General features: G+C 31.4%; 1 pseudogene; it reads left to right on the plus strand.

The window, feature by feature from the left end:
• The first annotated feature begins 8,394 nt into the window (after positions 1–8,394).
• On the plus strand, positions 8,395–9,041 carry LOC136207372 (triphosphate tunnel metalloenzyme 3-like; annotated as a pseudogene).
• The last annotated feature ends 4,658 nt before the right edge of the window (positions 9,042–13,699 follow it).

The raw sequence follows: 13,699 nt of genomic DNA on the forward strand, positions 1-13,699 counted from the left end.
GAACGTTCGAGGGATGGGCAATCCTCAAACGGTCTGTGCGGTATCTCATCTAATGAGATCAAATTGCCCAGACATATTGTTCTTGATGGAAACAAAGCTGAGAGGAAATGAGATTGACGGAGTAAAACAGAGGTTCTCTAGATACAACTCCTTTGTTAAGGAAGCCATTGGTCGATCAAAAGGTCTCCTATTACTGTGGAAAAATGTTGTGGATCTCACCATATCAGGTTTCTCCCTACACTGTGTCCATTTCATTATCAATCAGGGTGTTGGCAAAGCATGGAGAGGATCGGGAATATACGGCTGGCCGGAGGCGCTTTCAAAACCTGGAGTCTAATTCGAGAACTTAAAAGCAGAGAAATGCTCCCATGGATTTAGCTTCGACGACTTCAATGAGATCATGTTTTCCTCAGAAAAGGAAGGCGAGCACGCAAGATTCACACGCTCTATGGAAGATTTTCGCAACTGCCTCAGCGACTGTGACCTCTTTGATTGTGGTTTCTCGGGACCTAGCTTCACATGGTGGAACGGTAGAAAGGGCCCAAATGCTATCAGAGAAAGGCTAGACCGGTTTGCATGAATAGTGGAATGGGATTATCTCTTCCCTAACTCTATTGTGCATCACCTAGGCCGAGACGTTTCTGACCACGCCCCAATGCTCCTAAACTCTGAAGGTTATGACATCACAATTAATAAGCCATTCAGGTTTGAATCTTTCTGGACCAAACAGCAGCAGTGTGAATCGATCATCGCCGAATCATGGTCATCCTCGAGCAAAGGCCAAACACTAATCTGGGATAAGTTGTCAGCATGCTCCACCAACCTAAAGAGATGGCATAGAAACGAATTTGGAGCCATGTCTAAACAACTCTGTTTCCTCCAGCAACACCTAATCCACTTACAGAGCTTGAGATGGAATGATGATGTGGAAGTCCAAATGAGATCAGTGGCTAACCAGATTGAGTCAATTCAAACAAAAGAGGAACTGAAGTGGCAACAACGATCTCGGGTTGTGATGGTGCATGAAGTCGAACCGTGCACATTGGTTTATCTTGGACGTTGCTTATCACTGTACTAGTAGCTTCCATTATTTAATATTGGTCTAATGCTTCTCCAGTCCTTAACTTGTCCAAATTGGTCATTTTACCCCCTCAACTCATCGAATGTCCTATTTACCCCCTTAACTTCATAAAAGTGGCATTTCTCACCCCCTCAACTTGTCCATTTATCCCCCCAACTCATAGAATGTTCTATTTATCCCATTAACTCCATAAAAGTTGTATTTTTCACCCCTTACAATCTGTTATCGAAGCCTAAATTGATAACTTTTTTTAAACGTTAAACCTATATTTATGCTATTTTGTAAGTTGAACTTAAATTGATACTTCCGCAAAAATCATAGACCTATTTTGGTACATTATCCCTACATATAATGTATTTAACTTGTTTATATTAATGTGTTTGTTATTTGTATTTTTTATTCGTTCTTTCTCTTTTCAACTTTTTTTACTACTATAAAGGGATAAGAAATACAATTTTTATGGAGTTAAGAGGGTAAATAGGATCATAAGTGGTGAGAAATACCACTTTTATGGAGTTACGGGGGTAAATAGGATATTCGATGAGTTGAGAAGGGGTAAAATGATAAATTTGGATAAGTTAAGGGGGTGAGAAATACCATTTTTATGGAGTTAATGGGGTAAATAGGACATTCGATGAGTTGGAGGGGTAAAATGACCAATTTGGACAAGTTAAGGGGCTGGAGAAGCATTAAGCCAATAATATATAAATAAAAGAATTGTATAATGAACAAACTAAAGCAAGTGTAGTTTCAAAAAAAAAAAACTAAAGCAAGTGTATTTTTATTTAAAAAAATATAGTATTGGATTTTTTTTAGTATTATAGGCACTTAATAATATATAAATAAAAGAATTGTATAATGAACAAACTAAAGCAAGTGTTTTTTTATTTAAAAAATATAGTATTGTATTTTTTTTAGTATTAGGGGCACTTAATAATATATAAATAAAAGAATTATATAATGAACAAACTAACACACAAGTATTGTTTGGTTGAAAATTGACTCACATATTCTTTAACTGCAAAATTCACAAAGTATGTACCATTGTTTACTAACTTTTAAATCACGAGAATTGTTTTTGCAAATCAATCAAACCATAAGTTTATTTTTGTAATTCTCTCTTTTTATATTTGTCATTGATTGCAACAAATAAAAAACAATGATCCTCGAGTTTCTCTCATTCACACGGCTAATGTTTGCGGTCAATATTTGATGATCTTTAACTACATGATATTGTAATTTCAACTCGTCCAACTTACTTCCTTTAACTCTACCACTCTAGCCATAAACATCTCCATTTTAGTTTTTCATGTCCGTCTTCTCATTTATCTTTGCCTTGACCTTTGGGGTAAATTACACTCATAGCCATAGAACTTTATTTATTTTTATGTTTATCTTTGTCTTTTCTCTCGTTTATATGGCTGATATCCGCAGTCAATATTTGATCATCTTTAACTACAGGATATTGTGATTTAAACTCATTCAATTTAGTTAACCTTACTTCCTTTAACTCTACCACTCTAGCCTAAATATCTTCATTTTAGTTTTCATATAGGCCTTCTCCTTTATCTTTGCCTTTACCTTTGAGGTAAATTACTCTCATGGCTACTGAACTTTACTCATTTTCACGTTATAACCACTAAATTCAAAATATATAATATAAGTCACTTAATTTTACACTTTTTAATATTATGACCACTAAACTTCAATTGACGTCTTAAAATGATTGTTGACGATCTCAAAATAAAAAGTCCAAAAATTAAAATTGTTTAGAACCACATTTTTATTTTCACAATTAGGATGGGTTAATGAGTTATTGGGTTAACCCTAACTAACCTAGTAAGTGGCGGAACCATGACCCTAGATGATCCGGGGCTCAAACATATCAGTAAAAAAAAATTCAAACGTCAAAAAAAAATCGAAATTAACCGTGCGGTTGATGGTAAATTTTCAAAGTCCAGCCCGTTAGGGCTGGCACAATTTTTTTAGCCTTTAACGTGTTAAAATTGTAAAAATGTTATTATTTTTAGAAACTAGTATTGAACTAATAGAAAATTAAATATGACTTTTTAAAAGAAAATGAGGTTGGAGGGAGTTGTACATAGGACCTCTCAAATAAAAGTAAGCATCCTTAACCATCTCATCCACCTCTAAACATTGAAATAATCCTACATAAAGTCAATATAATTGACTCCAAAATATTACCAAACACCATTACTAAAAAAAATTCTAAATTCTCCAGCGGCCTGTTGGGGCTCGAGCCCACTCCAAACCCCTTGGTTCCGCCCCTGAACCTAGTTATATCTTAACCCTAATACACACAACAAAAGTAATACCTAACCTAACATTGAAGTGAGAGAAGAAAAAGTCAGCTCCTCTCCTCTCCTATCCCTGCTTCGATCGCCACGCCTTCTCTCTCTCTCAGTCTCAATAGTTCATTCTTAGTTCATGGATCATCGTATCTTTTGATTGACTTCAGCGTAGTCAATGCATAACCAGTAATACATGATCATTATTTATGTTCTTCCACTACAATAATCTCAATGTATTTTTGCGCCTTAAGAACCTAAAAATCTGTTTCCATTCAGTATTTATCGATTATAATCCTTCATGTATTTTTTTTTTAGCATTCTTAAAAAAATTGGTAAGTTGATTTTCAACTTAATTAAATATAAATCAATTCTAGTCATTTAATCATTTATTGAGCTTACACATATAAAGTAATGGGTATTAGTAGTGACATCCCATCTGTGAAATAATAGAGAGAGTAATTAATTATAGAAGTAATGAAAGAAATCGGACCTTATGAGCAACTTATAAATATTTTAATTCGTGTGTTTATTTGGTGCATCATTTAATTAGAAATATATTAATAATGAAAATGTTTAACGTCTAAATTGTTTTATATATATTATCCCAACTCATGTCTTGGTTGTTGGCAGATGAAGGGGCTGCCATATTTTTCTTTCTATTCATTGGTCAATCTTTTTCCTTGGAACTGCGTAACCATTTCCAATAGATGGTATTTAAAAAAGTATTTGGTAATGTAACAATGATTTTAACAATTTTGAAGAGTTTCATTTATTGAAGTAACCGTATGAGTGTTGAAATTTTCAAACAAAGTAGGAGTATTAGTTTTTGACAACCTTCTTAGAATGGTTAACATTTTTTTTAATATAAAATGATTTAGTTATCTATTATTGGTTTATGTTTATGATAATATTTAAGGTGAAAATAAATTATATATAAAATAATGATTTGTGGGTTATTGTGGTAATTTTTAAAGTTTCTTAAGTGTATTAATAAAAGTTGTTTAAAATGATATAAATAAATTAAAAAATAAAATATTATATTTTAGTATAATACGTGAATTTTAGATAATCTTTATATCAGTTTTATTTGGAGAAGTTTATCAAGTTTTCTAATTCAAAAATGGAAATTTCTAGCTCCATATAAGAGACAACCTAACTATCTAACCATTCTTAGAAGAACTGAAATTAGAAGATACTTTAGCTTTGAATACAAAATAATGATCAGCCGAGAAAGATTGGTCTCTGACGGGACGTTTGATATTCAATTGGGATAGAGATAAGGATAAAAGTTGGGATAAGGATAAGGATAAATTGTTGGGATAGGGATAAAAATATGATAGGCGAGAATTATTATTCTATGTTTGGTACGCGGGATAGGGATAAAGATAAAATAATACATTTTACTATTTTAATCTTATTTAAACTATATAACATTAAATTGAGAGATAAGATGGACTTTTCCATCCTATTAAAATCGTATGAGCTTATCTCACCTCCTTATACCACCCCCTTTTGGGTATAGGATTTGAGGGATAAGAGACTTATCCCTCGTCTGTCTCACTCTTCTATCTCCCAAACAAACACGAGATAACTTATCTCGTGTTTTTTTATCCCTATCTCAACTCCTAAATCCTTTCAAACAAACACCCCGTGAGGGTATGCATTAACTTAATTGATTTCTGTAAATAGAATTAGTAAAAATAAGTAAAAAGAAAAATATTGTTCTTTATATTTCTATCTAATATACTAGCTAGTATATATATATATAGGGGAGGGATCAAGTGAGAACCCTCCCCTAGATGAGAACCACCCAAAACTACGTAGTTTTGATAGGAAAATAAAATAAAAAACACTGCTATCTAGGGGATTCGAACCTGGGTCTCTTCATCCACATTCCACATTACTTATCACTAAACCAATTGCTTTTTTTTTGTTTATAATATCGCGCGTTGCTTAATATACCACGATCCTTTTAGCTTCCATTGTTTAGTATTTGACGCATGCACTTATTAATATCGATTAAATATGCATAATAATGAATTATGAACAGAAAAAAAGTGCATAATAATGAATTATTAATAGAAAAAAATCCAAAAATATGCTCTAATTTCTTATTTATTTAATTTCTTTATATTTTTGTAATTTATGTTATATAAGAAAATATATTTTTTAAAACATACGTTATAACATATATTTTAACTTTTAAAACACGAACTATGAAGTTTAGAACGTACGACATATTTTTTTGAACATACGTTATGTTTTTTAGAACACTTGTTATGTTTTTTCGAACATGAATTATAAATTATATTATAGAACAAATGAAAAAACGATCCAGATATCTACTGATTTTTTTAGAACATTATACTAAATTTTTGGAACACAAACTATATATTTTTTTAAAACAAACGTTAGAACATATATTTTAACTTTTAAAACACGAACTATGAAGTTTAGAACGTACGACATATTTTTTAGAACATACGTTATGTTTTTTAGCATGAGTTATAAATTATATTATAGAACAAATGAAAAAACGATCGAGATATCTACTGATATTTTTAGAACATTATACTTTATTTTTGGCACACAAAATATAAACTTTAGAACATACGTTATGTTATTTAGAAAATGAGTTATAAATTATATTATAGAACAAATGTAAAAATGGTCCATATATCTTTTTTTTTTAAACATTATACTTAATTTTTAGAACCCAAATTATAAAATTTAGAACATATGTAACAATATTTAGAACATCGTCCTTAACATTTTAAAATATAAATTACAAGAATATAAATGAATTAAATAAATATGCTGATCGGTTAGCAAACATTGGACTATCAGCAATCTCGAAGATGTGGTGGACATCTGCTCCGCCCCCTTGTCAGAGTTTCGTTTTTGATGATATATGTAATGTAGCTCACGTTCGCTTTAGGTGAACCTTCTTTGTTTTCTTTTTTCTTTCGCTTTCTCTCCCTATGTATTCTTTTTTCTTTTTATTAATAATATTCTGGTTGCAGGCTACGCTGGGGGTGCCAGCCTAGCTGGGATGTCCGGCCAGCCTGCGCGTCCCAACCTTCAGTTAAAAAAAATGAATTAAATAAATAAGAAATTATAGCATGTTCTTACATTTTTTTCTATTAATAATTCATTATTATGCACATTTCTTTTTTTTCTATTAATAATTTATTATTATGCATATTTAATCGATATTAATAAGTGCATGCATCAAAATTAAACAATAGAAACTAAAAGGGCAATGGTATATTAATCAGCGCGCGACATAAGTTACAAGGAAATTAATTGATTCAGTGGTAAGTTGTGTGGAGTGTAAACATAGAGTCTCAGGTTTGATCCCCCCAAGCAGCAGCGTTTTTTTTTAAATTTTTCTACTCAAAACGACGTAGTTTTGGGTGGTTCTTACCTAAGGTGAGTTCTCACCAGTTCTCACAAGAGCTCTCTCCTATATATATATATATATATATATATAGAGGTAAAGGTTATGGTTACTTTGTTTTTTATAGGCAAAAAGCATCCTGAGGCCCTGATCTTTCATTGTTTGGTGCATTAAGCTCTCGATCTTTTATTTAGACACATTGAGCCCCTGATCTTTCACCATTTGGTGCATTAAGCCCTCGATCTTTCATTTAGACACATTGAGCCCTTGATCTTTCATATATGAGTGTATTAGGTCCTTCCATAAATCAATTAATATATAGGTTTATTAAGGGCATGTTTGGTGTGACAACAAATGATGTTCTAAAAATAACAAATTCTAAAATAAAAAATATATTATACAAATTAATAAAAATTAATAAAAATAAAAAATAAAAAATTTATTGAACACAATAAAACCTTGTTTTTCGATAATTATGTTCTAAAAATAAAAATAATGTTAAAATTAAAGAACATTTTGTGGAAATAAGAAGGGTAATTTTATCAATGACAAGTAACTACAAACAACTGTTCATGAAAATAGCTTTTCATGAAAAGCTCCAAAATGTTGCAGTGTCCAGAGAAAATGCGAAATGCTGCAGTTATATAAACCTAACCAAACATGCCCTTAATAAACCTATATATTAATTGATTTATGAAAGGACCTAATACACCCATATATGAAAGATCAAGGGCTCAATGTGTCTAAATGAAAGATCGAGGGCTTAATGTACCAAATGGTGAAAGATCAGGGGCTCAATGTGTCTAAATAAAAGATCGATGGCTTAATGCACCAAACAATGAAAGATCAGGGGCCTCAGGATGCTTTTTGCCTTTTTTATAAAGTAAGCATTACTTTAAAAACAAAGTAAGCATAGCCTAACCCTAAATTAGTATAAAAAAAATATATATTATTTTTTCTATTAAATTTTTATTCTTATTTTATTCATTATTTAATATAATCTTTTAAAACTAATATTAAATATTATTGTGAATCTTAATAATTTATACATAAAGTTACTAGAGATAAAAACAAGTTTACATTTATAATTTTACATAGTTGTACTAATTTATGAAATGTTTTTCATTCATTTTTTCTAATAATAAAATAAAGGGAAAAGTACAAAAATAAATCTTGTGGTTTGGTCCATTTTCAAACTGCACTCATGTGGTTTAAAAGTTTGCAAAGTGGTACCATGTACTTCATTCCGTTAGCAAACACATACCAAATTGACTAACGGTGTTAAAAGTCAAAGGGAAAAGAGTTAATTTGGTCCTTATATTTATTTATTTTTATAAATTGACCTCCTTATTATCTAATTATCACAAACAAACCCCAAAATAAAAAATAAAAATCAATTTCACCATCTTCCCCATCTCTCTTTTGATTTTTTTTCTTTCTCTCTCCTCTCTCATCTTTCCCTCTCTAAATTAATTTGGATTGAAATTCCAATCTCTATCTTCCCCCTTTTGCAAAAGCTGTCGTAATCCCTCCTGCAGTAGTTCCTGAATCTCTTTCACTATATTTTCAACTGAATTATTGGAAGGAGGTATCATCAATTCAATTCAATTCTGATAATGGAAGTCGAAGTTAAACTCCGCCTCCCAGATTCAACTGCCCACCAAAATCTGTCCTCCCTCCTCTCTCCTTTCCACACCAAAACATTAGCTCAACAAAACTTCTTTTTCGACACTCCTAACTCCCAATTAACTTCAAACCTCCTCGTTCTCCGAATCCTCTTTTACAATGAAGATTCTCATTGTGTCCTCTCCCTGAAAGCCAAGCCCGTCATTTCCAATGGTATCAGTCGCGTTGAGGAGGAAGAAGAGCCTCTTGACCCGCTAATTGAACACTTGGTCGGAGCCATGGGGATTGGGATCGTTGGAGAGCTCAAATATAATGAGGAGATTCAGAGAGGAATTTGGCGTTAAAGAGAAAGAGTTAGGGTTTGTGGGATTGGGTGGGTTTAGGAATGTAAGACAAGTGTTTGATTGGAAAGGGCTAATGCTGGAGGTTGATGACTATTTATGAATTTGGAAGCAGTTGTGAGATTGAATGTGAGAGTAAAGAGCCTGAAAGGGATAAGAGGTTGATTGAAGATTTGTTGAAAGATAATGAAATTCAGTTTTCCTATTGAAAGAAGAACAAGTTTGTTGTTTCCGATCAGGGAAGTTGTCCAGGCTCAAGTGGAGAAGATTTAAGAAATTAAATTGGGTTTTTTTGTTGTGCATAATTAACGATTTATGGTACTGAATTTCTAGCATAATGCTTTATTAATTTAGAGAGAGAAAGATGAGAGAGAAGAGAGAGAAGGAAAAAAAATTAAGGAGAAATGGAGAAGATGGTGAAATTGATTTTTATTTTTCATTTTGGGGTTTGTTTATGATAATTAGATAATAAGGGGGTTTAATTTATAAAATGAATAAATATAAGGACTAAATTAACTCTTTTTCCTTTGACTTTTAACACCGTTAGTCAATTTGGTATGTGTTTGCTAACGGAATGAAGCACATGGTACCACTTTGCAAACTTTTAAACCACGTGTGTGTTGTTCGAAAATGGGTGTAACCACAAGGTTTATTTTTGTACGTTTCCCTAAAATAAAGGTACCTTCTATTGTTATTTTGTTTTTGACAAAGTACCATTACTTGGTGTGTTTTCACCATTGGATGATTGTGTATAAAATTAATCCAATGGTGAAAACACACAAAATAAGACTTACTTTGTTAAAAACAAAGTAAGCATAACCTTTATCTAAAATAAAATTTATGCCGCTAAATTAAAGCTCTATGCTTATACAAAATTAATAAATCAATTATTATATATATACACCCCAGAGATTAATATTATTTAGGGAAAAAACATAAAGTAGAAAAATAATTATTTTATTACTTGTCATCTATCTATACAATATACTAAATAAGTAGAAAAATAGATGACGTGTCATGTTTTTAGAGTATTAATTGCTGAGGTGTCTTTATGTTAGTAATTGCTTATTTCCTTATTATCGTTTCAAATTTCTATTTCCCCTAGAGTTGTTCTCACTATTACGGTTTCTCCTTCCTACGGTTTTTTCTTCTCACGATATGCTTAGCCGTTTCTATCACGTACTCACACGTTCTGCTTTATCTTTCCACAACTGCACGGGATGATTTTCATTCAATTTGTTTCTCATCTCCTAGGATTCATATGCTTGGTGAGTGAATTTCTCATCTATCATTGTTCCAAATCTGTTCATGGAGTTGCGATTTTCATGGGTATTTCTTTTAATTGTTTTCTTTTCCCAGGTTTATGATTTCTCAACGCAAGAATAAGATCTTTTCAACTTATAGCGATTTACCGGAGTTGTTGGATTCACTCCTTAAACAGCCATCACCTATTTCCGAAGAGTCCGAGGAAGAAGACTACAGAGATGACGCCGATCACAAACAATTCTACAAAGATCTCCTTGAAGCGTTCGAGATGGATGAAGAATCGTAAAGTTTATCGAAATACGAAGAATCATATGCCGCTAGCGAGGTAGATTTTGATTTTCTCATATTGATTTTGAGCAGCAAAACCCTTAATTTTAATTGTTTATTTTAGGGGTTTGATATCATACCATTCAAAGGCAGCCAACCTTTTCCTATATTCACTAAAGACGGTTGCAGTTTACTCCGGGCGGTGGATCTCCAAGGTACACGTCCGTTCGATTCAAAGTGTGAGAATTCTGTCAAGTATGTTGTTCACCAACATAATCTCAAGGTTACTTTTCTTTCTATTTCTTAATTATTGATTTTTATATCTAAATGTTATGAATTTTTAAATAAATTGATGATGGATTAATGCAGGGTGGGAATCTGGAATTTGTAAGAGTTATGTACGTATTTGGTTATTCATATTTAAAGTATTATGCAACCTTTGAAGCTAAAGATATTACTGGAGAAATCAAAGTTTATCAAACTTGCCTCCTTCAGTCCAGAAACGAGATTTTCATATTCATATTTCATTTTGATTTTACAGGTATCCTGATTTGTAAAGTACCATTTTAACTTTCAAGACTTTTGACTTTTTTTGGTTTTGTGGCAGTGATGAATTGCAGTCTCTTTTCTCAAATTTGATTTGCATAAATTACAGTTGGAACGATTTGCTAGATTTTATTTTCTTAGCACTAAGGGTTCATTTATATTTCTCTTTTCTGTATAATAATGTTCCTTATTTTTGCTCAGATTAAAAGAGAAACCTCCGTCACCAAAGCACAAGTCTCTTGCTAGGTAAATATATTGAAGTTATTTTCTGAAGTGTGTTTAAAGTTTGCATTTTCATTTTCATTTGAGTTTTGCTTTTGTTTATTAAAATTGGTCATCCATTACATTTTCCTTTTCCGTTCATATTTGTTTATTCCTTTTTCTTCTTTGTGTAGGAACATGGTGGGAATTAAGAGATTCTAGAGGTTCAAGTCACATAGGAGAATTTAAAGGTGTCATGAGATGCATGGAAAATTTAAAGGTATATTGGATGAAGGAAACTCCCAATTTTCCTGAACTCTGCCCAAATGCAATTCGAGGTAACTTTCTTTGTTCCAACCTCATTTTTAAATTTCAAGTGTTAATAGTTATATTTTGAATTTCTGTGTCCAGTTACCTCCTTCCAATGTTTGTCAGCTGTTCAAATTCTTAATTTCTAGGGAACTGTATCTCTGTATTTTGCGCCTTTGATATGCATTAATCAGTTTTTTTTTATATATTTTTTATTTAGTTTGTATGTCTTCCTTGCATACATAGCTAGACATATTGTTTTTACTTTTACAAGATTATGATTTCTAATCATATTCCATGGCTTAATTCTTGAGGCTACTATTTCAAGATTTGATCCTCTTTATTTGATTAGTCATTGCAAACTTTGATTTCTTTTCTCTATAAAAATCATATACCTCTTATTCCCATAAGTTATTACATTTACAATCTGAATTTGTTTTGATTATTTTTATTAATTTAATTGTTTTCTTTTTAGTGATTGATTTATGGTAAGGTGAATTGAGCTTTATTCCCAAAACCATCATTTTTTCTCACATATTCAACTCTTATTCTTGGATTAAAGCTTGGTCGTTAGGATCTCATTCTTCAATTTCTTCTTTGCTTTCCATCCAATGTGAATCAAATGCTAGACAAAATAAATTCACTTCATAGGATAAAATTTAGGTATATTGGCATTGGTCAAAATAAATTCACTCTCTCTGAATACTCTTATGTAGCTTCCAGGATAGTTGCTTATCCTTCAAATTTGTTGCTAACTGATCTCTAGTTAGATGGAATTCTAATACTGCGTTTAATCAGGTTTTTCAACAACCCTTTTTCATCTTGCTACTTATGATTTATATTTTTGTATGACATTATATGTTGAAGAATACAAAAATATGTATCTGTATGGATTTCCCTTTGGTTTGCTTTACCATAACTGATATACAGTATTCAACAAAACAAAAAGTAAGCATTTTGGTGTCAAAAGCTCATATCTAGCTTGTGCTTTTAACTTAGTTCAAGGGCTTAATGTTTTATGCCAATGCAAGTCCAATTTCAATTTTTTACCAAACACATTAGATGCCTTTTTGATGTTATTCATCTTTGTCTTTCTTTTTGTTCTATTTCTTCTTTACCTTTAACGTAGTAAACATGTTTTGGTTTTACAACTCATCAGTCTATGTTGTTACTTGGATAAGTCAAGTTGAAAAAATATTTTGATGATTGGAAACCTATTTCTTTGCTCTTTTTTTTAAAAAAATTTGCGCAATGCGCTTACATTATTAAGAAGAAAGAAAAATCCCCACCAGACCCGGATGTGATTCGAACCCATGACCTCCCAAGGCATATGTAAGCTCTCAACCACTAGGCTAAGAGCTTCACCACAATTTCTTTGCTCTTTCTCATGTAATATACAGATGAAAATTGTTGTTAGAAAATAGAGCAGTAAGCAAGTTTTTTTTTTTAATTTTCATAGAAAATTCCATATATTTGGCTCATATAATTGGTGTTTTATAGCCCTTTTTTTTTGTATATATATAACATTTTAATCTCTATATTACTTAATTTTCTTCCATTTCATTTCAGGTAACCTAAGTTTAAATGCCAGTTTAGTTGGTAAGCAGCTCTTTTCTTGGTCTGGTTATGGGAAATCTTGGTCTGGTTATGGGAAAATCTGCATCGCAATAGATATGCAAGTTTGCATGGGTTATTTAGAGGGAAAATGGAAAATAATGAAAAAAATGGTGATACATCAAGGGTCAAAAGCACCACCCTTTCTTATGGTGAACTTTATATGGAAAATTTGAAGCATCTTTTTCTTTCCAATCAGTGTTACAATAGTCTTTTCTTTTCTCAGTGTTTTAGGTTTGAGCTGTGTAATCGAGTGTGTTTTAGTAATATATCGAAAATGAACACGGAACGTGAGCTGTTTTCATTGACAATAAACTTGGATATCGATTTTGATTTACCCATAATGTTGATAATTTGGGTCAATTTCAGACACTATTATAAAATACCGATATTTTTGTTATTTATTCTGTATTAATTGCATATCAATTCGTTCTAACAAAATGATTTCATGTTTTTTTATAATTTAATAATAGAATTGGAGTTTAATATTTATAAATGCAGTGAATTTTTTTGATTTTTTTTTTTGTCTAAATCGTACAAAGACAGTGTATTTTTTCTTTTTAATTTTTTTTCACATTCCAACATATGTTTGTGATTTGTTACTGATAAAATGATGCACATGTAAAGTGTAGATAACAAGATTTATGACCGCAAAAACAGTTTGATGAATTATTTCTCAAATTAACCTAATTTATCAACGTTAGAGGTAAAATTGCACCATTTTAGACATTAGCGA

Source organism: Euphorbia lathyris, chromosome 9 (genome assembly GCF_963576675.1).
Source record: "Euphorbia lathyris chromosome 9, ddEupLath1.1, whole genome shotgun sequence".
NCBI lineage: Eukaryota > Viridiplantae > Streptophyta > Magnoliopsida > Malpighiales > Euphorbiaceae > Euphorbia > Euphorbia lathyris.